This window comes from Hemiscyllium ocellatum, chromosome 7 (genome assembly GCF_020745735.1).
Source record: "Hemiscyllium ocellatum isolate sHemOce1 chromosome 7, sHemOce1.pat.X.cur, whole genome shotgun sequence".
NCBI lineage: Eukaryota > Metazoa > Chordata > Chondrichthyes > Orectolobiformes > Hemiscylliidae > Hemiscyllium > Hemiscyllium ocellatum.
The window spans coordinates 94,669,635-94,694,882 of NC_083407.1; the positions used below are offsets into that span (position 1 = coordinate 94,669,635).

The following is a 25,248-nucleotide window of genomic DNA, read 5'->3' on the forward strand; positions in this document are numbered from 1 at the left end:
TCTATTGGGAAGGTTTCTTAGGCGATGAAACAAAGGGATCGGTTAAAGTGCGTCTGCTTTAACACAAGGAGTGTCAGAAATAAGAGTGACGAACTTAGAGCATGGATCAATACTTGGGGCTACGATGATGTGGACATAACAGAGATGTGGGTTTCACAGGGGCAGGAATGGTTGCTTGATATTCCAGGGTTTAGAATGCTTAAAAAGGACAGTGAGGTTGGAAAAAGAGGAAGGGATGTAGCATTGCTAATCAGACAGGGCATCACAGCTACAGAAATGAAAGTTGTTGAGGAAGGTTTGTCTCCTGAGTCAGTATGTGTGGACATTAGGAACAGCAAGGGAGCAGTCACCTCATTAGGGGTCTTCTACAGACCTCCTAATAGCAGTAGAGAGATTGAAGAACACATAGTTGGCTGTTGCGAATGATGCACAAGTTTGTCCCTCTGAGACAGGTAGGAAGGAGTAAGATTAAGGATGATGAGAACAGAGGAGCTTCTCGTCGAAAGGAAGAAGGCAGCTTACGTAAGGTGGAGGAAGCAAGGATCTAGAACAGCTTTAGAGGATTACAGGCTAGCAAGAAAGGAGCTTAGAAATGGACTGAGAAGAGCCAGGAGGGGGCACGAAAAAGGCTTGGCAAGAAGGATTCGGGAGAACCCAAAGGCATTTTACTCAAACGTAAGGAATAAGAGAATGATCAGGGAGAAGGTAGGGCCGATCAGGGATAACGTAGGAAACTTATGCGTGGAATCTGAGCAGATAGGGGAAGCCCTAAATGAGTTTTTTGCTTCAGTTTTGACTACGGAAAGGGACCTTGTTGTGAATGAGAACTTTGAGGAGTTACAATACAGGCTTGACCAGATCATGATTGATGAAGTTGATGTGCTGGAAATTTTGGAAAACATTAAGATTGATAAGTCCATAGGACCAGACCAGATTTATCCTAGGCTGCTCTGGGAAGCGAGGAAGGAGGTTGTTAAGCTGCTGGCAAAGATCTTTGCCTCCTCACTCTCCACAGGAGTCATACCGAGGATTGGAAGGAGGCGAATGTTGCTCCTCTTTTCAAGAAGGGTAACAGGGAAATCCCTGGCAATTACAGACCAGTCTTACTTCTGTGGTCAGCAAAACTTTGGAAAGGATTCTGAGGGATAGGATTTATGACTATTTGGCAAAGCATACCATGATTAAAGGCAGTCAGCATGGCTTTGTGAGGGGCAGGTCATGCCTCACAAATCTCTGAGTTCTTTGAGGAGGTGACAAAACAAGTCAATGAAGGTTGAGCAGTGAATGTGGTATATATGGACTTCAGCAAGCATTCAATAAGGTTCCCCATGGTAGGCTCATTCATAAAGTCAGGAAGTATGGGATACAGGAGATTTGGCAATCTGGATTCAGAACTGGCTGGCTGACAGAAGGCAGAGAGTGGTTGTAGATGGAAAGCATTCTGCCTGGAGGTCAGTTTTTTAGATTAGATTACTTACTGTGTGGAAACAGGCCCTTCGATCCAACAAGTCCACACCAACTCGCCGAAGCGCACCCACCCAGACCCATTCCCCTACATTTACCCCTAACACTACGGGCAATTTAGCATGGCCAACGCACCTGACCTGAACATTTTTGGACTGTGGGAGGAAACCAGAGCACCCGGAGGAAACCCACACAGACATGGGGAGAATGTGCAAACTCCACACAGTCAGTCGCCTGAAGCGGGAACTGAACCCGGGTCTCTGGCGCGGTGAGGCAGCAGTGCTGACCACTGTGCCACCGTGCCATTTTGAGTGGGGTCCCGCAGAGCTCTGTTCTTGGGTCTCCGCTCTTTGTAGTTTTTATAAATGACTTGGATGAGGAGGTTGGGGGGTGGGTTCGTAAATTTGCAGATGACACAAAGGTTGGAGGTGCCGTTGATAGTATCGAGAGCTATTGCAGGCTGCAGCGTGACATAGACAGGATGCAGAGCTGGGCTGAGAAATGGCAGATGGTATTCAACCTGGATAAATGCGAAGTGATGCATTTTGGAAGGTTGAACTTGAATGCTGAATATAGGATTAAAGACAGGATTCTTGGCAGTGTGGAGGAACAGAGAGCGGAAGCCAGTCAAACAGTCAGAGCAAGCAGGGACAAGGTAGGACTAATAAATTAAACTACATTTATTTCAATGCAAAGGGCTTAACAGGGAAGGCAGATGAACTCAGAACATGGTTAGGAACATGGGACTGGGATATCCTAGCAATTACAGAAATTTGGGTCAGGGATGGACAGAACTGGCTGCTTACTGTTCCAGGATACAAATGCTACAGGAAGGACAGAAAGGGAGGCAAGAGAAGAGGGGATTGGTGTTTTCGATAAGGGATAGCATTACAACGTACTGAGGGAGGAGATTCCCGGAAATACATTCAGGGAGGTTATTTGGGTGGAACTGAGAAATAAGAAAGGGATGATCACCTTATTGGGATTGTATATAGACCTACTAATAGTCAGAAGGAAATTGAGAAACAAACTTGTAAGGAGATCCCAGTTACCTGGACGAATATTAGGGTGGTTATGCTGGGGGATTTTAACTTTCCAAACATATACTAGGACTGCGATAGTGTTAAAGGTTTAGATGGAGAGGAATTTGTTAAGTGTGTACAAGAACATTTTCTGATTTAGTATGTGGATGTACCTACGAGAAAAGGTGCAAAACTAGACCTATACTTGGGGAATAAGGCAGGGCAGGTGGCTGAGATGTCAGTGGGGGAAACACTTTGGGGCCAGCGACCATAATTCTATTAGTTTTAAAATAGTGATGGAAAAGGATAGACCAGATCTAAAAGTGGAAGTTCTAAATTGGAGAAACTATAATTTTGATGGTATTAGGCGAGAACTTTCAAAAGATGATTGGGCGCAGATGTTCGCAGGTAAAGAGACGGCTGGAAAATGGGAAGCCTTCAAAAATGAGATAACGAGAGTTCAAAGAAAGTATATTCCTGTCAGGGTGAAAGGGAAGGCTGGTAGGTATAGGGAATGCTGGATGACTAAAGAAATTGAGGGTTTGGTTAAGATAAAGAAGAAAGTTATGTCAGGTATAGACAGGATAGATCGAGTGAATCCTTAGAAGAGTATAAAGGCAGTAGGAGTATACTTAAGAGGGAAATTAGGAGGGCAGAAAGGGGACATGAGATAGCTTTGGCAAATCGAATTAAGGAGAATCCAAAGAGTTTTTACAAATATATTAAGGACAAAAGGGTAACTAGGGAGAGAATAGGGCCCCTCAAAGATCAGCAAGGCGGCCTTTGTGGAGCCACAGAAAATGGGGGAGATACTAAATGAGTATTTTGCATGAGTATTTACTGTGGAAAAGGATATGGAAGATATAGAATGTAGGGAAATAGATGGTGACATCTTGCAAAATGTCCATATTACAGAGGAGGAAGTGCTGGATGTCTTGAAACGCATACAAATGGAGTAATCCCCAGAACCTGATCAGGTGTTCCCTGGAACTCTGTGGAAAGCTAGAGAAGTGATTGCTGTGCCTCTTGCTGACATATTTATATCATCGATAGTCACACGTGAGGTGCCGGAAGACTGGAGGTTGGCTAATGCGGTGCCACTGTTTAAGAAGGGTGGAAAGGACAAGCCAGGGAACTATAGACCAGTGAGTCTGAAGTCGGTGGTGGGCAAGTTGCTGGAGGGAATCCTGAGGTACAGGATATACATGTATTTGGATAGGCAAGGACTGATTAGGGATAGTCAACAAGGCTTCGTGCATGGGAAATCATGTCTCACAAACTTGATTGAGTTTTTTGAAGAAGTAACAAAGAGGATTGATGAGGGCAGATTGGTAGATATGATCAATATGGACTTCAGTAAGGCGTAGGACAAGGTTCCCCATGGGAGACTGGATAGCAAGGTTAGATCTCATGGAATACAGGGAGAACTAGCCTTTTGGATACAGAACTGGCTTAAGGGTAGAAGACAGAAGGTGGTGGAGGAGGGTTGTTTTTCAGACTGGAGGCCTGTGACCAGTGGAGTGCCACAAGGATCGGTGCTGGGTTCACTACTGTCCTTCACTTACATAAATGATTTGGATGTGAGCATAAGAGGTACAGTTAGTAAGTTTGCAGATGATACCAAAATTGGAGGTGTAGTGGACAGCAAAGAGGGTTATTTCAGATTATAACAAGATCTTGATCAGATGGGCCAATGGGCAGATGAAGTTTAATTAATATGAATGTGAGGTGCTGCATTTTTGGAAAACAAATCTTAGCAGGACATATACACTTAATGGTAAGGTCCTAGGGAGTGTTGCTGAATAAAGATACCTTGGAGTGCAGGTTCATAGGTCCTTGAAAGTGGAGTCGCAGGTAGATAGGATAGTGAAGAAGGTGTTTGATATGCTTTCCTTTATTGGTCAGAGTATTGAGTACAGGAGTTGGGAGGTCATGTTGCAGCTGTACAGGATATTGGTTAGGCCACTGTTGGAATATTGCGTGCAATTCTGGTCTCCTTCCTATCGGAATGATGTTGTGAAAATTGAAAGGGTTCAGAAAAGGAAGTTGCTAGGGTTGGAGGATTTGAGCTATAGGGAGAGGCTGAACAGGCTGGAGCTGTTTTCCCTAAAGCATCGGAGGCTAAGGGGTGACCTTATAGAGGTTTACAAAATCTTGAGGGGCATGGATAGGATAAATAAGTCTTTTCCCTGGGATGGGAAGTCCAGAGCTGGAGGGCATAGGTTTAGGGTGAGAGGGGAAAGATATAAAAGAGACCTAAGGGGCAACTTTTTCACGCAGAGGGTGGTATGTGTATGGAATAAGGTGGCAGAGGAAACATTTAAAAGGCATCTGGATTGGTATATGAATTGGAAGGATTTAGAGGGATGTGGGCCAGGTGCTGGCAGGTGGGAGTAGATTGGGTTGTGATATCTGATCGGCATGGACGAGTTGGACCTAAGGGTCTGTTTCCATGCTGTACATTTCTATGACTCGATGCACAATATGCATAATAAGCTCATCTCTGTTATAATGACTAGGAGAAAGTGAGGACTGAAGATGCTGGAGATCAGAATTGAGAGTGGGCGCTGAAAAAGCACAGCAGGTCAGGCAGCATCCGAGCAGCAGGAGAGTCAATTCTGATGAAGGGCTTATGCCCGAAACATCAACTCACCTACTCCTCGGATGCTGCCTGACCTGCTGTGCTTTTCCAGCATCACACTTTTTGACTCTGATTACGGTGATCACAGAACTACTGGACCTCCATAAAAATGCCCTGCCGGGAGGAACAACCGATTTGTATTACTTCAGACCAACAGCAACATAGTTGTCTCGCTAATGCCCTCCAAAAGGGTCGAGGAAGGCAATGTGTGGTATTTAAAGCAGCTGCTAACCACCCATTTCTCAAGGGCAATTACTGATGGGTCGTAAGCTTTTGTCTGGCCAGTGGCGCCCACATCTCCATCATTGTGTCAATAAAGACCAAACCAAAGATTAATTTTTGGCCACTTAAGCCCTTCCTACTGCTGACACCTGCCACACCGAATCAATTGACAACAGACCCGAAACATGCCAGAATGCTGCGAGTACAAAAGGCACAGCTTTCACTTGTCCACAATAAGGCCTCCGACCCGAAACGTCAATTTTCCTGCTCCTCGGATCCAGCCTGACCTGCTGTGCTTTTCCAGCAACACACTCTTAACACACTCTATTGTACATAACACATGCCATATTCCTGTTATATCCCTGATGATTGCTGACAGCTGCAGGATAGGTTAGTTGGATTGAGAATACCAGACTGTGTGCTACAGGAAGTTACACTTAAACAAGATCACACCTCATTTGTTCTGTCTCCTCTCCCAAAGGTGCTGATTCAAAGACGGATACACTCCCAAAGGTGCTGATTCCAGCATGGATGCAGTCCCTTAGGTGTTGATATCCCAGCAGAAATATTAGGTCCAACAAAAACATGTCATTGATTCATGATCCACTTTCACAGACACGATATAACTACCAACCAAGCCATTGGAAGAGCGCTATTTGTGCTTTAGTTGCTGGATCCTAATCATAGAGGGCACAATATCATCATAATCCTCAGCGACTGGAGAGGTGCCCTCAGAAACTTAATGTCAGGATGAAACGTCCATAGCTCATTTCATGAGCATGTTAGGTAAGGAGAGAATTGAGCTAAGTTGCATTTCTCCCCAAACGAAGAATACCTTGCTGACATTGTCTAGCTTCACGGGGTGGATCCCTGTGTGGTTTGAACTAATGGCAATCTTTGCCATCACCTCCCCTAGATGTGACACTGTGGGCTGCTTTGCTAGTTTCTGCATCACTGCATAGTTTCATGGGATCATCCCTGGGATTCGCCAAGAGATGGCAGGGCTGTAGCCAAGCAATAGCTTTCTCAGGAATTCTGCCAATGAAACCTGTTCCAGAAACATGTCAACAGGCCTCTATGGAAATGAGAACTGCTGAGGCTGGAGATCAGAGTCGAAAGGTATGACACTGGAAAAAGCGCAGGTCGGGCAGCATCCGAGGAGTAGGAGAGTCGATGTTTTGGGCATAAGCCCTTCATCAGGAATGTAGCTGTAAATAGCTAATTAAACCCTTCAAGGGGTCTTAATTAATGGCACCCTCCAGCCGTTGGACGGACTAGCCTTCAAGCCATTGACTAGCCTGTGGAACAGTGAATAGCTCTGAGCAGCAGCTACTGGAACTGGAGGCGCCATTCAATGGGCATGGTAATGCTCTACCGGATGGCCACAATCACAGCAGTGTCCATTACTGCAGGGGGAGAAATCACATTCGTCTCTTCTGGATCAGTTAGAGCCAGAGACTCGGAAATGGAGACCCTCACTCCCGCTGCAAACTTTCAGCAGCACCCGATAGTGCGGCTACTCCATTTTCTGCTAGATTATTGAGTCGCCTTCATTGAACGGGGTTCCCGAGGGAGCCACTGGATTGAGCACCCCCCTCCAAAACCGCTCACAGTCGCAGGTTCCTGAGCGCATTTCATCATCACAGTGGGGTCAGGACATGGGGAACGTACCATCCTGCTCATGGAGCCAACCAATCTCGGGGAGACATCTCTGGAACTTTTCACCTCAGGAGAAAAAAAGATGAACTGATGCAATCAAAAGGTTTTCTTCTATTATTTATGGCAGGTAGAAGAGGCCTGCCTGGATTGATTAGCCCTTTAGACCTCCATTTTAAGGGGACATCACTTTCAGTAAACATTTTCTCTGAAACCACCCTGCTATTGGCATTGGGTTACATAGCACAGCAACATTTCCCTCTTTTGGAGCATCAAAGTAACTAAGCTGACACTTATTTCTCCTCAAACGCTAATGACAGATGTGGTGTCTCCACCTTTCATTGCAATTGTGGTGTGTGTGTGTGTGTAACGGTTGGCATCCTGAAGGAACGGCCTGATTGTGAATACTTCAGGGAAAAGCCGACCCAGGCAGAACTGAGCTCCTAGCCCCTCGGGACTAGGAGAAAGTAGACAGCGGGTGCATTGGGCATGTGCTCCTGCTCATGACCAGTGCCTCCTGCTGGCCAAGTTCATTTCTGGCAGTTCACTAAAGCTGCAAATGTGTTGCTGGTCAAAGCACAGCAGGTTAGGCAGCATCTCAGGAATAGAGAATTCGACGTTTCGAGCATAAGCCCTTCATCAGGAATAAGAGAGAGAGAGCCAAGCAGGCTGAGATAAAAGGTAGGGAGGAGGGACTAGGGGGAGGGGCGATGGAGGTGGGATAGGTGGAAGGAGGTCAAGGTGAGGGTGATAGGCCGGAGTGGGGTGGGGGCGGAGAGGTCAGGAAGAGGATTGCAGGTTAGGAGGGCGGTGCTGAAGAGCTTCTGTGCAGAGGAGATGACCTGGGGGGTGCAGTGAGAGAGGGACTCACTGAAATCCTTGTAGAGGGAGGAAGAGAGCTTCTTCAAGGAAGGCATCCTTGTAAGAGGATTCGCAGTAGGTTAAAATCTTCGAGTAAAAAATGAGGTCTGCAGATGCTGGAGATCACAGCTGCAAATGTGTTGCTGGTCAATTCACTAAAGCTCCCTCTCACAGCCCATCGCTGAAGAGCAACTGGGACACCCTTTCGACCGTCAGTGGCTGTGCTACTGCACAGAGGAAAAGCTGACACTTTCAGAAGGAGGGAGACACACTGGGGACCAGGCTTGGGGGTTAGAGTAGGGGGAAGGGAACAGGGTCGCAGAATGAGAGAGAAAAAAAGAATTCTTTGAAGTCGGCGACTTGGCAGTAAACACCCCTCAGCAGCAATTCTCTGGATCGAAAAAAAATAGAAGGGTGAACTTTCATCAGTGAAATGTCTTCCTGGGACACCTCACTATAAATAGCAGCTTCCAGTCCATCAGTCCATGTACTCAGCAGACACTGTCATAACAAATCTCTTCAACCAGCTTAAGACAAGCTGCAGGACTGATAATGGTATTCTGCTCTCCTCATTCCACTCAGTGTCAGCCCATCCTGTCTGGCTCTTCTGTTCGCATCTGTCTCTCAGAAGCAGACAAAGCCGTCTGGGGAGTGGTCACTGACCTTTGCGATACTGCAGTCCATGTAGCGTGTCATGGTGAAAGGCACTGAAGAATCCAGCCTCTGTTTAGAATGTGTAACTGCTTTGCAAAAAGACTTTTTCACCCCCAGCAGACAACTGGAGACTGGAATCTTACCCTCCAACCCCTTTGACCCGGGTTCAGCTGCTTTTGTTTCGTTCTAATACTTGTTAGGAAAATAGCATGCTGCTGCGACTTCTTGTGGAAGAAATTTCTCTCCTTCACCACCGCCATCTCAAGGGTGTTTAGCAACGGGCAATAAATTCTGGCTCAGCTCAGGTCCTAGAAACCAACCAGAAGCGTCTGAAGTTGCTGATGACACAAGTTTTGGGGGGAGAAGTAGGTTGTGAGGAGGAATTTAAGGATTCTACAAAAAGGTGGGGAAAGAGCTGGCAAATGGAGCATAGTGTTGGAGAGTGTGTGAAGAAGCATAAAAAAAGCAAATTCTCACAAAGGTAGAAGATTACAGAGCTCAGATGCCAGGAGATCTTGGTGCGCTAGTTCATGAATTATTAAAAGTTAGTATACAGGTACAGCAAGTAATTAGGAAAGCTAATAGAATGCTACTTCTACAAAGAAAGGATTTGCCTCAGTTACATAAGGGCACGGTATACGGAGTATTGTCCAAATTATTGGTCTGCTTATTTAAGGAAAGATGTGAATGCATGGGAGTCAGTTCAGCGAGGTTTAATGCCTGCAGTTGGTGTGTTGTGTTTTGGGCAAAGATTTCTGTCTGACAGAGTTGAGGAGAGTCAGACATAACGTGCTGAAGCATACAAGGTCCTCAATAGGGCGGATGAGAAGAGGAGAAATGTGAACCAGGAATTGCTGCCAATAACAAAGGGTTGCACAGAGACCAGGTAAAATGTTGCTCTCTCAAAGGGCCAGGAGTCTTTTGTACACAAAGCGGTCATGGAAGCAGAGTTCTTGTGCATGTTTGAGGCAGAAGTGGATAGGATCTTCTTAAACAAGGAGGTGAAAGTTCATCAGAGATCAACAGGAATGCAGAGTTGAAGATACGCTCAGATCCGCCATGAGTTTATTAAATGACTAGAGCTTGGACCACCTATTTTCCCAATCCTTGTAACCTGGAGAATTCTTCCAATTGAGGACTAACCTATGACACTGAGTAGCAATAACATACCATGAACTCATTGCTGCAAAACAGTGTAATGAACTGAAAGGAGAAGTTCTGAGGCATGCCTTAGGTGTCACCCCCATTATGATAATGTCATATGAATTGGGAAGTGAAATAGACACTAGTATCCAATCTCCAAGACATGTTTTACTTACACAGGGAAAGTTCTCCACACAGTTTCAGCTCTCCCAGAGTGAACTGGAAGCCTGGCACATCTGTTCATATCTGTCAGCCAGGGCTCCCTGATTTGGGCTGTTAACCTGGTCCAGTAATGGAACTCGTATCCTATGAGGTCCATCTGGCTGACCTTGTTACAATCACAACAGGAAGGAGAACAACTCAGGATCTCAAACGGATAAGACCTATTAACTGGGTTATCCTCATAGTCTCTGTAACAATGTCTATCGCTTTAATGTAACCTATCCTGATTTACCATTATGCAATAAACTACATCTTGTCTATGACAAGGGTCTCTTCTCTTTCAACTACAATGCAGTTTGCTTCCAACACACTAAAATAAAGCAGCTCCCAAAAGCACCATCCCAAAACTCGGAAAAAGGATAGCGACAACAAATTCACTCCTTGGAGCTTACAATATAATGGGCAGCAGTGAGGATTCAACATGCAAAACTGACTCATAAATGTGAGACTTAATTGGACATTACTGAGGCCTGAATAACATTCAATACATAGTGACTCCATACTCAGAGGCAGCCTGTGCTAGCAATAGCCCACAGATAGCAATTAGATCACCATTGTAAAATAGTGGTGATGGCTCACACATCAGTCTTCAAACAACATCTGCTGTTTGGGATTTTTAAGCTCTATCTAAGTACCTGGCCAGGGTAGTGTTATAAAACCAGGGAAGCAACAAACAAAGTTGCATTTTACATCCACCACCCTTCCGAGTAATCTCCTCTGATAATCTTTACCTGGCTGCTTATTTGTACATGAGTTAAATCCTTTACAAACCGTTAAACAAATTAGGTGCTGCTGCAGGTGGACTGTGCCTCTCATCCACCTCAATATCAGGGTCAAGACTTCTCCAAAGATGCCATTGGGCAGACGGAAATTGTATGTGTTGGAAATCAAACTCAGTGGCACATCAGAGGAACTAAACACATTCTCTTACACCTGCTACAAGGAATATAAAGCTGATACTTCACAGTTCGCTCACCCCAGTATCAGTACATTCTCTATGCTTGCGGTTTGATCTACAGACCCTTGAATTAGATTGCACCCTTAATCCATTAACTAATTCTATTAAAGGTAAACTCTCTACATCTAAAACACAAAAGAACTGCTGAACAATGTTTTATAAAGACAGGATCTGTTTGATCCTGCAGAGTGTCCAAAAAGCAGACTTCAGATGAGCTAATACAGGTTAAAGCTGCAAATGTGTTGCTGGTCAAAGCACAGCAGGCCAGGCAGCATCTCAGGAATAGAGAATTCGACGTTTCGAGCATAAGCCCTTCATCAGATTAAAGTTCATTTTTCAAGAAAATCCCTGACAAAAACAGGACTGAACGCACTTGCACGAAAAATATATAGATTGAAGTCAGCACATACCTGAAAGCTTTAAAGTCATTGACAATGATGATCTCTAACAATTTAAGAAAAGTAACAAGTGCTTAAGCTACTGAAGGTTCTCGTCTTGTGTGCATGTGCTTCAGTAGACTGCAGGAGCATCTATGGTCTATTGAGACAGGAGGTGGGAGGTCATGTTGCAGCTGTCCATGACATTGGTTAGGCCACTGTTGGAATATTGCATGCAATTCTGGTCTCCTTCCTATCAGAAAGATGTTGTGAAACTTGAAAGGGTTCAGAAAAGATTTACAAGGATGTTGCCAGGGTTGGAGGATTTGAGCTATAGAGAGAGGCTGAACAGACTGGGGCTGTTTTCCCTGGAGGTTTGGAGGGTGAGGGGTGACCTTATAGAGATTTACAAAATTATGAGGGGCATGGATAGGGTAAATAGATAAAGTCTTTTCCCTGGGGTCAGGGAGTCCAGAACTAGAGGGCATAGGTTTAGGGTGAGAGGGGAAAGATATAAAAGAGACCTAAGGGACAACTTTTTCACACAGAGGGTGGTACGTGTATGGAATGAGCTGCCAGAGGATGTGGTGGAGGCTGGTACAATTGCAACATTTAAAAGGCATTTGGATGGGTATATGAATAGGAAAGGTTTGGAGGGATATGGGCTGGATGCTGGCAGGTGGGAATAGTTTGGGTTGGGATATCTGGTCGGCATAGATGGGTTGGACCAAAGGGTCTGTTTCCATGCTGTACATCTCTATGACTATGATTCTATGACTAATCATAGACTCCCCAAATGTGGAAGCAGGCCATTCAGTCCATCAAGTCCACGGGCCATCTGAGGGGTATCCCACCCAAATGCAACACCCTTCCCTATCTCTGGGAACACTGCATTGCTCATGGCTAACCCACCCAAGTGGTGGGGAGCTGTACTACCCCCACGTCTGGGCCAGAAAGTCAATGTTCAAGTCCCATTGGCCCTGGACGTGCTCTATCACACGACCCAACAGGTTGATTCAAACAACCACACTCCAATACATGTAGCCGCACAGACAACTCTAGATTTTGCGGTTTAGCACCTTTACCATGCTGTTCACCTCAGTTAGTAGGACAGCGGCCCTGGCCTCTTGGGAAAGGGCAAGTGTGGTGGGGTGGGGTGGGGTGGGGTGGGGGTGGGGGGGAGGTGGCTGTAGGGACAAACAGCGGCCCAGGGAGCCACCCACTGCTGCTGAAAAATGGAGCATCCCGCAGACATGAGCTGAGGCCATCAAACCCGCTGGGTGGGCACTCGATGCTAAAGATCAGGCGCTCACTCGGGCGAAGCTAGAAGCAGTGTCATTGCGTGGGAACAGAGTGAAGTATGGAAATAAAAACAAAGCAGAATCCTACCATTGCTACAGCCACAACTGCACACACAGTTTCAATCCCAACCTTATTCAGTTGTGACACTTGAGGTCAGTATGTGTTACATTTGAGGTTTCAGATTCTGTCTGCGTTACAGGTGAAGCCAACATTCCTTGCACTGAAGTGTTTCAACCACTACTTTCAAGCACTGAACAGGGAGACAGAAAGATTTAAGAGAGACCTGTCTTCACTGGACAGAGTGCATCCATATTAAATAATGCAACAATACATTTTGCAGCATCAGGGAATCTGGAGACCTGATTATTTTGAAAGAAAAAAGTGCTAACGTTACTTGAGTGCATATTCCCTAAGGTCCTCTGGAATGATGGTGATTTTAATTCTAATCTCAGAAGGCTACAGTGTATTTTTCCTCCATAATCCAATCACCTGATAGCCCCACACTGAGAATTTAGTGCAGTATTTAATGACTAATTATAGCCCTTTCACCTCAGAATCATAAGGTCATGGATTCATGTCCAACAGTACAGACGTCAGCACACAATCTCGACTGCTATCCCAGTGTTGGGCTGAGGGAGTGCGGCACTGTCAGAGGTGCTGCCTTTTGAGACAGACCCTCATCCTAAGCTGTGGTTGTCCACTGAAGATCCCACAAACACCACTCTGAAGATCAGGGAGGGTTTATTCCCTGTACAACTGTTTGAAGAATGAATATCAATCAAGGCAGTGATCTGGTGACTATCACAGAGCTGTTTGTCAGATCTGCCTGTGTGTAAATTGGCTGCCACATTTCCTACATTGGAAAAGGGACTACACTTCAGAATGACTTAATTAGCTATAATTCTGGGACAGCCTGAAAAAGGCACTTTATAAATGCAGGTTCTTTCTCTGCATGAACATGTAAACATAACGGAGATCTCTTACACTGTGTGCTGACTGACCTTCTATCTCTGGCAGTTTATAATAGTTTTATTAAGATTGATCATTAATACAGTTCACTGGCCTACGGGACATAACACAATCTGACAACACGACAGAGTTCGACTGACGTCAATAACACAGGGTGTACACCGTGTCTAACTGTGCATGAGGATGTAGCATTGACATTAAGACGCACATGCAGAAGCAGGAGCTGTTTCAGAGATTGTATGAGGATCGGTAACTAACCAATCACTAGTTCTCTGATGCTGTGATCACACACAGATCGTACGAAGTTTCAGGAGCAGATTTAATATTGCTAAAACGAATTTGTAATCACCAATATTTATTTAAAGGCTGTTAGCTAGTTGGTCTTTAAGAAAAGGCAAAAAGTGAACCTGGCTTTTTGATTTTGATCTTAACTTTACCTTCTCAGACTAACCCTTTTTCCTCTTTTTATAGAAAACAAAAGGTGTTTCTTAAATTCATTTTTAGAGTTTGGTTATAGCTCTCACTACTGTGCTCTATTCCCTCCACTGTGAAATATGTCACCCAAAGCTGCTGTTCTTAGCTGGACATGACTCCACTCCTGGATTAGTGGTGCTGGAAGAGCACAGCCGTTCAGGCAGCATCCAACGAGCAGCGAAATCAACGTTTCGGGCAAAAGCTCTTCATCAGGAATAAAGACAGTGAGCCTGGAGCGTGGAGAGATAAGCTAGAGGAGGGTGGGGGTGGGGAGAAAATAGCATAGAGTACAATAGGTGAGTGGGGAAGGGGATGAAGGTGATAGGTCAGGGAGGAGAGGGTGGAGTGGATAGGTGGAAAAGGAGCTAGGCAGGTAGGACAAGTCCGGACAACTCATGGGGACAGTGCTGAGCTGGAAGTTTGGAACTAGGGTGAGGTGGGGGAAGGGGAAATGAGGAAACTGCTGAAGTCCACATTGATGCCCTGGGGTTGAAGTGTTCCGAGGCGGAAGATGAGATGTTCTTCCTCCAGGCATCAGGTAGCGAGGGAGCGGCAATGAAGGAGGCCCAGGACCTCCATGTCCTCGGCAGAGTGGGAGGGGGAGTTGAAATATTAGGCCACATGACTCCACTCCCACATTAACAGAACTGATGCCTGACTGCCTACCATTAACCAAAATGGCGAGGGACTGACAATAAATGCAAGACAGTAAAAATCTTGCAAAGGGATATGCACCTCCCCAAAAATATGCTAAAAAAAAGGTCATGAAGTTTCTCAGTTAATTGCACCACAAAATCTTGTGCCTATAAACCAGGCCTACATTAACAATTCTTAGAGGCTGAGAGAGAGACGACTCTCAGCTTAGGACCTGCATGATGCTACTTATGAAAGGTCAGCCCACAGGAGTGAGGACTAGGGGAGGCAGAGGTGCAAGGGCTGTAAAAGAGAGGTGGCCTGCCCAGAAATCTGCATTCCTGTGGCTCAAAAGCATCCACAGCTACTTCTCCGCTGTTAGGATGATCGACAGTTGCTAAAGGAAATAGACACACGTTCATTGCTTGAAATCTTTAAGATCCATCTTCAGATCATGTTCATTTATAAAATCCGCACAGTGCAGAAAGAGGCCGGTCAGCTCATCGAGTTTGCACTGGCCCTCTGAAGAACATCCCATCCCACCCTGTAACCCCAAATCTCCCAGAGTTAATCCACAAACAACTACAGTCAATTTAGCACGGCCAATCCATCTAACCTTCACATCTTTGGACTGTGGAAGGAAACCAGAGCACCTGGAGGAAACCCACACAGTGGAAAATGTGCAAACTCCACACAGACAGGGTTGTGGAATCATCCCTGGCACTGTGAGGCATCAGTGCTAACCACTGATCACAATCAGCACTATCATCTCAGCAGCACATGCAGACACTACGTATATAGAAATGATGGTGGGATACAGATAAGAGTCCGACATAATGAAAGCAGAAGCAGTAGAACCTGTTGGGTTTCCGTCGCTGTTGAAGGTGGCTTGTACTGGAGGGTGTGGCTACTTCTCCAAACATCTTCATCGCATGCATCTAGTCTCTGCATGTCCCAGCACGACTGACAGCCCACAGAGATAAAGAGATAAGTCCCACTGTCAACCCAGAGTAGGGACTGAGGACATGTCAGCCATCAGCAGAATGATCCAGTGCTGTCATTCTGAGGCAATGTGCAGCCCCATAGTGCAGATGGAAATTTAAATCACCTTTTTGGCTTCCATTTTCCATCCAAACCAGGCATTGCATTCCCCTCTATAATGGTGGCAGACAGTCAGTTCGGTTTTCAGTTGACTCGGTGAGTGCCTGATCAAGATATGGCAGTCATTCTGTCCATGGAGTTTGCAATGCATTCATCAGACAAATGGTGCAATTGAGTCTTTGCCCCCTCCTCTCAACCTGTGCGGTACCTGGATGAATTTGCTTTTCTCCATTTACCAGGCTTGGTCAATATGAGCAGCTCCCGGAGGTAAAGACTGAGGTTACTTGCTACTGCTTAGTGATTAGGTACAGATGCATTGGTTGAGTTGTCTCTTTACAAGCTGTAGTGGCCCCTGATGTTCGTCCAGCTGAGATCCACCAGCTCAGCAGCAGTCAAACTCTGGGCCAGCTCCACACCACCACGAATAGGGGTCTGACCGATCAAACATTTCGCCAAAACTGTTTCCCAGTCAACTCCATTCAAGCTCAATGTTTTCCAAACCTGTGTTAACTCCCCCTCTGTCTCATCTGCCTGCGTCTCAAACAAAAACAATCCCAAATCCAAAGCTCTGATTCCATGGATATATTTTTCCTGGGGAGAATGTTCTTTAACATGACACACAGAGCTCCACGATCTTCATCTTCAATTGTTACCGCCGTTATGGTTCTATCAGGTCAGTAACCATTAGCAAGAGGCTCAATCTTAGACCATCATTAGCCACCAACAAAAAACAGTTGGAGGAAAATCAGTAGCTTTGTTTTACTTCCCTTGGGAGAGACAAAACAAGTGCTATGAAGATGAAGGAAGCCCCATCTGTTTGTACAAGTCACCAAGGGGATTGTTTGATTGCTTAATAGCTAATAATACCAAGTAAACTCAATTTATTTGAACAATATGCTACTGGTGCATGTGGTTTTAGCCAGAATGAAAACAAAGATGGCCCATTAATGTGTAGGTTTTATGTGATGGTTGAATAGGTTTTACATGTATAATTGATGATGTGACAGCTGACTGGCTGTTGGATTGAAGGCGTGTGTACAGAGGCAGTGGGATTGCTCAGAATGTTAAAGCAAAGAGGGCGTCAGGCACTGTCAGCAGTTTCTGTTCCATGCGCCATTAATTGTGAACAGAATCAAACACACCAAGGATGCTGCTGAATCTAAACACAAGGACATCCTATCAGGCTCAGGTGAGTAATGTTAAATCGAGGGGAGCATTGACCCAGCTCCACCAGCTGATGCACTGGAGAAGAGGGAGATAGTGAAAATGAAGTATATTTGTGGAAACAATCCCAGTCACTTATTTTCAGTGGTTTGACAGATAAGGGAAGTGCTAGATCATTTCAATTCTGGACAATTCTTGTGGTGTCAGCATATGTAGCTATGTATCTCCCACATACATGTGATAAGGTGCCACACGGGAGGCTGCTGAGCAAGGTGAGGGCCCATGGTGTTCGAGGTGAGCTACTGGGATGGATTGAGGATTGGCTGTCTGACAGAAGGCAGAGAGTTGGGATAAAAGGTTCTTTTTCGGAATGGCAGCCGGTGACAAGCAGTGTCCCGCAGGGTTCAGTGTTGGGGCCACAGCTGTTCACATTATATATTAATGATCTGGATGAAGGGACTGGGGGCATTCTAGCAAAGTTTGCCAATGATACGAAGTTAGGTGGACAGGCAGGTAGTACTGAGGAAGTGGGGAGGCTGCAGAAGGATCTAGACAGTTTGGGAGAGTGGTCCAGGAAATGGCTGATGGAATTCAATGTGAGCAAATGTGAGTTCTTGCACTTTGGAAAAAAGAATAAAAGCATGGAATACTTTCTAAACAGTGAGAAAATTCATAAAGCCAAAGTACAAAGGGATCTGAGAATGCTAGTCGAGGATTCTTTAAAAGTAAACATGCAGGTTGAGTCCGTGATTAAGAAAGCAAATGCAATGTTGTCATTTATCTCAAGAGGGTTGGAATATAAAAGCACTCTTGTGCTACTGAGACTTTATAAAGCTCTGGTTAGGCCCCATTTGGAGTACTGTGTCCAGTTTTGGTCCCCACACCTCAGGAAGGACATACTGGCACTGGGGCGTGTCCAGCGGAGATTCACACGGATGATCCCTGGAATGGCAGGTCTAACATACGAGGAACGGCTGAGGATCCTGGGATTGTATTCACTGGAGTTTAGAAGATTAAGGGGAGATTTAATAGAAATTTACAAGATAATACATGGCTTGGAAAGGGTGGACGCTAGGAAATTGTTTCCGTTAGGCAAGGAGACTAGGGCCTGTGGACACAGCCTTAGAATTAGAGGGGGTCAATTCAGAACAGAAATGCGGAGACATTTCTTCAGCCAGAGAATGGTGGGCCTGTGGAATTCATTGCCGCAGAGTGCAGTGGAGGCCGGGACTCTAAATATCTTCAAAGCAGAGATTGATAAATTCTTGATGTCACGAGGAATTAAGGGCTACGGGGAGAATGCGGGTAAGTGGAGTTGAAATGCCCATCAGCCATGATTGAATGGCGGAGTGGACTCGATGGGCCGAATGGCCTTACTTCCACTCCTATGTCTTATGGTCTTATGTACACACACACACACACCTCTAGCTACAGTTCCATTGACCCATTCTTCACATGTGAACTCAGACAGTGATTGCTGGTAACCTACTGAGGAATCTTGGGGTGCTTGTCCATATATCCCTGAAGGTGGCAGGACAGGTTGATAGGGTGATTAAGGCAGCATGCAAAACACTTGGCTTTATTACCCGTGGAGAAAGTGAGGACTGCAGATGCTGGAGATCAGAGCTGAAAAATGTGTTGCTGGAAAAGCGCAGCAGGTCAGGCAGCATCCAAGGAGCAGGAGAATCAACGTTTCGGGCATAAGCCCTTCTTCAGGAATGAGGAGGGTGTGCCAAGCAGGCTAAGATAAAAGGTAGGGAGGAGGGATTTGGGGGAGGGGCGTTGGGAATGCGATAGGTGGAAGAAGGTAAAGTTGAGGGTGATAGGCTGGAGAGGGGGTGGGGGTGGAGAGGTCAGGAAGAAGATTGCAGGTCAAGAAAGCAGTGCTAAGTCCGGGGGGGGGGGGGGGGCGGACTGAGAAAGCTGGAGAAATCTGCATTCCCTCCTCATTCCTGAAGAAGGGCTTATGCCCAAAATGTCAATTCTCCTAGTCCTTGGATGCTGCCTGACCTGCTGTGCTTTTATTACCTGTGACACAGTTTATAACAGCAGGGAGATTATGTTGGAGCTGTGCGAAACTCTGGTGAGGTTGCACTGGAGGGAGTGCAGTGGAGACTCACCAGGATGTGAATGGGATGGAGAAGTTTAGCTATGAAGAGAGGTTGGATCAGCTCAGGTTGTTTCCTTTAGAGAACAGAAGGCTAAGTGGGGATCCGATTGAGATGTATAAGATTGCGAGGGGCACGGATAAGAGAAAGTAGTTGTTCCCCTTAGTTGAAGGGTCAATAACAAGCGGGCATAATTTTAAGGTGAAAGGCAGGAGGCTTAGAGGGGATTTGAGGAAAAATGGTTTCACTCAGAGGGTGTTAGAAATATGGAATGTACTGTCAGGGAGGGTAGGTGAGGTGGGAAACCTTAAAACCTTCAAAAAGTACTTGGATGGATGAGCACTTGAAGTGTCATAACATTCAAGGCTATGAGCCAAGTGTTGGAAAGTAGACCTGGTGTAGATTGATAGTAGATTTTGTTGGTGCAGACTCAATGGGGTGGAAGGCCTGTTCTGTACAGTACAATTCAAACTGATCAACCAAGGATTGAATCAGCAAAGACCGATCAAACCAAACAGCCCAAATGTCACCACATATTTTGGTGTCAAACTTTGTTTGCAAGCCCCTGTGAAGCACCCTGGGACTTACTAGACCAAAAGGTGCCATGTAAGTGCAAGTGCTGCAACTCACTGCACCCACCAGTGTACCCTTCCCACCTAGTGATCAGGAGCACTGTGACTAGTTATAACTCCACCATCACTGATCTGAGTTTTTTTTTAAAATTAAGTCTCAATAATAATACCTTGACAAAGAGAGGGCAAACCTGAGATACCAGCAGGTGGCTTACAAAGTCTTTTTCCCCAATCCATTTTCTGTGCTCTTTTCTGTATCACTCAGCAGTCAGCAGGCTTAACCTTTGGGTCCTGGCAATCTAACAGCAAGTGTCCACATTCGAGTCCTCTGCCTCTCAGAATATGGCTTCCAGTGGCTAATTGGACGGCAGACTCTGATTAACATTACGGTGAACATTATGCAGACCAGTAAACATCACTGAGGGAATGGAATGTCAAGCACAAGGTTGTAAAAGGATTAGAGAACAAACAGAGCCCCATTCACAGCCAGACGTAATCCACCAGCACAGCCCAACACTTAATGCTCTCATCGAAACAAGTGTGACTGCACAAATTGAGGAACACATATCGCTGAAGCGACCTGGTGTTAAGCATTCATAACTCCAGTAGCTTAAAACATTCAAGTTCAGTTTAACTTCTCTCTGCACCCTTGCCCATTGTGAACCTCCACGCTGAACGTGGTCTCTTAGTCACAGGAAAACGAAAGGCAGTTTCTCCTCTCTTCCCCTCCTGCTGTGAAGTGTTGAGTCTTTTTTTTATTTCAAAAAATATACTTTATTCATAAAATAATTTGATGGTCTGTTCAGTTGGTCATGCCATACATATGTAAACATTTACATACAGAGATGAGAATTTATCATTTTTATATACAGGTCTGTACATTTTTCAAACATATGCCCATATATTTAGCTGAGGTGCCAGCAGAGCCCAAATGACTGCGTGGGCCCCCTGTTCTTCTTTAGACAGGCAGATGTTACACGGTGGTCTTTCCCCACCGCGCCTTGGCGGCAGTTGCCCCAAGCTTCAGTGCGTCCCTCAACACGTAGTCCTGGACCTTGTAATGTGCCAGTCTGCAACACTCAGTCGGGGTCAACTCCTTCAGCTGAAAGATCAACAGGTTTCGGACCACCCAGAGAGCGTCCTTCACTGAGTTGATGATCCTCCAGGCACGTTGATGTTCGTTTCGGTGTGCATCCCGGGGAACAGGCCATAGAGCATGGAGTCCCGCGTCACGGCACTGCTTGGGACAAACCTCGACAAACACTACTACGTTCCTCTCCAGACGTCTTCTGCATAGGCACATTCTAGAAGGAGGTGTGTGACAGTCTCGTCCCCCCACAGCCGCTTCGAGGGCAGCGTGCGGTGCGGCTGAGAGTCCAGGCGTGCATAAAGGATCTCACAGGCAGAGTACACCCACCCAGGCCATGTAATATCTAGTCTATGGGTTTATTACCTCTTGTAATGAGTATTTCCAGTGTGAGTAAAGATGTTTCTTTCGATTGTGTGTGAATTCTCTCCTATGTTGAAGATAGCGTGGAAGCCGATTGTGTGGGTGGGTAGCAGGAGAGCTTTACGGCACAAACGGTGAAGCCAATAGGATGTATTTCTGCTTCCCTTGGCCCACAAGCAGTGCTTTGCAGGTCCAGCTGTTCTCCCCTTGCTTCAGCTCCTAGATTCTCAGGGACTTGGAAAATCACCAAGCTCAATCTGAAGCAGGTGAAAGTTGAAGCATAAAGCCATTGGACGCACTGAAGAACAAATGGGTTTGGAAGAGGCCCGTCCAAATGCCACCTCTGTTAAAACTCGGAGGGAGCGGTTTGGAGTTGGTTGAGGGCTGGTGCGGCATCTTTTTAACAACCCTCTCACTTCCCACCTCTGGGCTAGGATTATAAATATCCTCCTTACTGTCTCATCATGCTACTGCCTGTGAGATCCTTTATGCACGCCCGGACTCAACTGAATGGGCATTGGGCTAGTACAGATCTACCCATTAAAGTGGAGGTGTCTTTCCAATTGTGAAGTGCACTCTTGTATGAGAATAGGTGGAGGAGTCTGACAATGCTTGACAACTCCAGGAGTTCAGAATAAAAAAAATCCCTCAGCTTGATGCGCTCTTAAACATAGCAATGCAAGTTAACAAGCCCAGCAAACAGAAAGGCAGAAAATGTGCATAGAACTAACACAGAACCTTGGTTAGATCACACTCTGTGTACAATGTGAAGTTCTGGGCTCCATAACACACAACAGACAAAGATGAACTGAAGAAAGCATAGCAAAAAATCTACAAGGATGATACCAGAACTGTACAGCTATTGAGAAAGATCAAACAAGTTGTGACTCTTTTCCGTAGAAACGTGAGGACTGAAGGGTGACATTAGAGAGATTTTTCGCATCAGTTTGTTCATGTTAGTGTGGAGAAAATGTTTTCACTTGTATTGGAGACCAGAACCAGGGGGTTATAAATGTACACTAGTCAGTAATAAATCTGATTGGGAATTCTGGGCAAATACCCTTAGCTAGATAGTGGTGAGAATGCCGAATTCACCCATAGCGAACAACTAGGACAAACAGTCCAAATTTACAGAAGGCGGAAGTAGACAGGTATGTGAAGGTGGAAGGAAGACAGTGATAAGTTGAGAGAGAACAAGGAAGGTCCTGAGAAGCATAAATTCTACATCACCGTATTGTCGGCAGCCTATTAGTGTGCTGTAATATTTTAAGCATTACCAAATAATTCCTTTTCCTCAATTCTTTTAAGAGAACAAAATACATCACATATATTTACTTTGTCTGCAGCAATTAACGGCTGGAGTTACCACTCACTCATCTATTGACAACAGTTCAGCTGGATTAATTCTTTGGGAACAGGCAATGCGCACTCAGAAGGAGTTATAACTTTAGCTACTCTCCTTGTCAGAAGACATTTACTCACCATCAACTAACAGAGGCACCTAGCTACTAAACAGGCATCAATTGTTTGAACCTTCCTGTATCAGGATGCTTGCTCAGTAAGTACGGGGATGGTCCTTTCAAATCATGCGTTTGTTGAGGGGATTGGGAGGAAAGAATTGGAGACAGAACTCAATGCTACAGCACAAGGGGATTAACACTAGTAAAAATACCTTCAATTTATAGTACTGTTTATGAATGGTATCCTGGAACAATACTTTGTGGGACCAACTGGATGTAGAGTTATTTCAAATCTAATACGAGCCAGGTTTCATTTGCTTTCTCATAGTCATAGATCCTCTGGGGAAAAGGGATAATAATGCAAATGAATTTCTCAAGAAGACAGACAGCAATATACTCTAGTTCCAAAGAGAGTGTTCACCAAAGCGCACTACGTAGGCTCGAGGGGAATCTTTGGCAGGTATTCAGACCAATATTAGCTGCTGGTTTACACCAAGGAACAGGACACCAAAGAGAAAGAATACTTCAGTCTGACAGAACGCAGACAGGATGGATATAAATGAGGGAATCCATCTCAACTCACAAATCTGAAATTCCCTCTATCGTAACGTCAGGACATTTCTCGAATGATACTGGAGCTACTGCTGGAGGTCCACAGAAACTTCCTGAATATCATCTGTAGGAAAGGTTTTGAAAAAAACATCACTTTTCAACCATGTGAGCCTGCGTTTCATTTTCCCTTCTTTGCCCCAAAGGCAGGGCTAACCCCCAGTATCACGACCTCTCCACTGGGGGAGACGGGGGAGGGGGCCTGAAGCTGAAACGATCTGATACACACTGACCATCCAGCAAGCTGAGCCACCTGAATGGGTATGGTGGTGTGGAGGGGGGCGGGGGGCGGGAAATGGATGACCCTGTTTCAGTGGTCTGCTAGACCCAGGACTTTACTGGCAGCATATAGCTAATAGGTTCTGCTGGGTTTCTTGCCCCTTGAAAGAACAACTGCCAGCCAATCAAAGGGCTGGCATCTCAGCAGCGCCACAGGCAGCAGTGGTCACTGCTGGTATTCCACCGGCTGAGTGAGGTCTTAAGGTGACTGGGGCTCGTCAATCAGGCAGTGGAAGTGGTTGCTGAGAGCAGGAGGTGCTGTTGCCATGGATGGTGTGGTGGGTTGGAATTGGGCATTTCTACTGGAGTTGGGAGGGTGGGGGAGCATGGAGTGGCATGGTGGCTCAGTGGTTAGCACTGCTGCCTCATGGCATCAGGGATCTGGGTCCAATTCCAGCCTTGAATGACTGTCTGTGTGGAGTTGGCACATTCTCCCCGTGTTTGCGTAGCTTTCCTCTGGTGTTCCAGTTTCCTTCCACAATCCAAAGATGTGCAGGTCAGGTGGGTTGGCCATGGAAACTTGCCATAGCATTCAGGGATGTGTAGGTAAGGTGGATTAGCCATGGGAAATGCAGATATAGAGTAGGTCTCAGTGGTCTGCAGAGAGTCAGTGTGGTCTTGTTGGGATGAATGGCCTTTATCCACACTGTAAGGATTCTATGAAAGATCTATGAGCAAGGGGGTGTGGCCTCTTCATGGGACAAAGAGTTCCCAAAAAGGAGAATCTGACACTGTATCAATATGGAGGGGCCCAGACTTGTTTGTACTCCCTCCTCTTGGGGCAGAGGGCCACTCGAGTCATACAGCATGGAAACAGACCCTATGGTTCAACCAGTCTATGCCAAACATAATCCAAAATTAAACTAGTTCCACCTATCTGCTCCTGGCCCACATCCCTCCAAACCTTTCCTTTTCATGTACTTAGCCAAATGTTATTTAAGCAAAACGTAGAGCTGGGAAGTGGTCCTTAATTTGCCATGGAAGTGGCTCAAGTAGACTCTATATGAGTGGCCATCCACCATCTTCCCCACTCATGGAGAGACGGAAGAGCAGAACAATGACGATAGGCCTAGACTCCTCACACCAGGTCACCACACCCACAAAATACCCCACCTCCCAGCTTGATCCCAGACCACGGGTAAAATCTAACAGCTGCTTCCACAAAATTTCCTTCCAGTCTAACCTATGGATGTTACAGACTGTCTTTTAGTTCTTCTCTACATCAACTCCAACAGATTACATTAGATTCCCTACAGTGTGAAACAGGCTCTTCGGCCCAACAAGTCCATACCGACCCTCCAAAGAGTAACCCTCCCACATCCATTTCCCTCTGACTGATGCATCTAACACTGTGGACAATTTAACATGGCCAATTCACCTGACCTGCACATCTTTGGACTGTGGGAGGAAACCGGAGCACCCAGAGGAAGCCCACCCAGACACGGGGAGAATGTGCAAACTCCATACAGACTATCACCCAAGGCTGGAATTCAACCTGGGACCCTGGTGCTGTGAGGCAGCAGTGATCAATGGTTTCCATTCTGTCTTGGATGACAGTAACATGTGAATGACTGGTGTGCTTGACATTTTCTTTAGTATCATTTATTTTAACATTTGGAATTTAAACTGGTAGCATTTGGTTGGTTTCCGTGAAGAGGTTCAATGAATGACTCAAGAGTGTGGTGCTAGAAAAGCACAGCAGGTCAGGCAGCATTTCAGGAGCAGGAGAGTTGATGTTTCAGGCATAAACCCTTCATCAGGCTTATGCCTGAAATGTCGATTCTCCTGCTATTCGGATGCTGCCTGACTGGCTGTGCTTTTCCAGCACCACACTCCTGAATTTGATCTCCAGCATCTGCAGTCCTCACTTCCACCTCAATGAATGACTCACCAATATTTTTGGAGCT

General features: G+C 45.8%; 1 protein-coding gene across 1 annotated transcript in view; it reads right to left on the reverse strand.

Annotated features, from left to right (window-relative positions):
* ahr1b (aryl hydrocarbon receptor 1b) overlaps positions 1–25,248 on the reverse strand; it is a 162,220-nt gene that overhangs the window by 77,931 nt on the left and 59,041 nt on the right. The window lies entirely within an intron of this gene.